Source organism: Berghia stephanieae, chromosome 1, assembly GCF_034508935.2.
Source record: "Berghia stephanieae isolate SIO BIC M18660-M18661 chromosome 1, UCSD_Bste_1.3, whole genome shotgun sequence".
Taxonomy (NCBI): Eukaryota; Metazoa; Mollusca; class Gastropoda; order Nudibranchia; family Aeolidiidae; genus Berghia; species Berghia stephanieae.
The window spans coordinates 38,316,383-38,317,938 of NC_088360.1; positions in this window are offsets into that span (position 1 = coordinate 38,316,383).

Sequence of the window (1,556 nt, forward strand, 5' to 3'; positions counted from 1 at the left end):
TCCTAAGGAAATTGAGAACATTTCAAGTAAGGAAGAAAACTATGTTAAGAGTTTATGACTCATTGATTAAAGTGTAATTGCGTTTGGCTGCACCATATGGTTTGGAGGATGCCGACTTAAAGATAAATCAAAAATTTCAAAATCTATCAAAGAGGCATCAAAAATAATAAACCATTCTCTTGATGGAGTAGAAAGAATTCATGGAAAAGCAATAGAAAGGAAAGCATTCTCAATTACCAACAATAAAAAACATATTTTATACCATGAATTTAGTCTTTTACCATCTGGGAGAAGGTTTTGTCAGATTAAATGTAGAACTAACAAGTATAAATCAACGTTCGTTCCATCAGCAATAAAAATTTTGAATATTTCATATGGTACAGAAAAACCAAAGATTGATTCGTTGACTGATTAACTGATTAATTTATTTAATGTAAGATTAACTGACCAATTGATAATGATGATAATTTTTGGTGTCGAATTGCCACAATTGTAACAAATTGAAAACGAAATGAATATGGTTATGTTGTGTATATCGCACGTGTGAAAGAAAGAAAGAAAGGGGAGAGAGAGAGAGAGAGAGAGAGAGAGAGAGAGAGAGAGAGAGAGAGAGAGAGAGAAAATAATAGGAGTGAAATATCTGTTCAATCTTAGTTATCGTTTAACATTATAACAAGTGTAACTAAATGACAAATTGCCATATTTATGGACAATAAAGATCTATTATTATTATTATTATTATTATTAATAACCCAGCTTGGTAGTCTAAGATAAATATTACTGAACTTGAGACACAGGGTAGTAGTAAAATCATTAAGGCATGATAGTGACATGCATACGAATAAGAATAGGAAACAGCCAGAATAGAATTGGGTTGCTTTATCTTTCCAAACTAATCTTTGTTGATTGTCAGGTGTGATAAAATAATTTTCCAAAGTGTTTGTTCTTCGGAACTCGATCTTGAAGCGCAGCACTCCCAAGAACTGGTGCCGAAAAACAATAAAATTTGAAAAATGGTCTAATACTGCACAAAAGATTAACGAATACTAATGCATTGGATTCAAATTATGTTTTTGCATTCATTAAGATAATCGTTAAGATTTCGTTCTATAATGAAAAAAATCATGTTGTTAATCTTAAATAATTACAATTACATAATAATTCGTCGTCTGTAAAAATAAATAAAACATCAGTCAAAATTGAGATTATTTTAAGTTATTTATGTTATTATCATATTATATAGCTTACAATAACGTACAGTAACAATATATGTTCATTTAGACGTTATTTCATTTCCACATAAGCCATATCGTCTTTTTTATTGAGCACATTTCTTTATTTCAATCTGATGATATCACAAACTGCAAAGTGTAAGTAAAACCGTAGCCTGATGCCGTATTTCAAAGACTAGGCATGGCAAACAGATCGATCTGTATTTTATGAGGCATGCACTCGCCGATGTGTTAAAAGAATTCTGGTAGTTGGCTACAACAGCAAACGGCAAACAGCAAATGACCACCTCTGTAGGGACGCTGGACAATGCAAGGCTGCCCTGA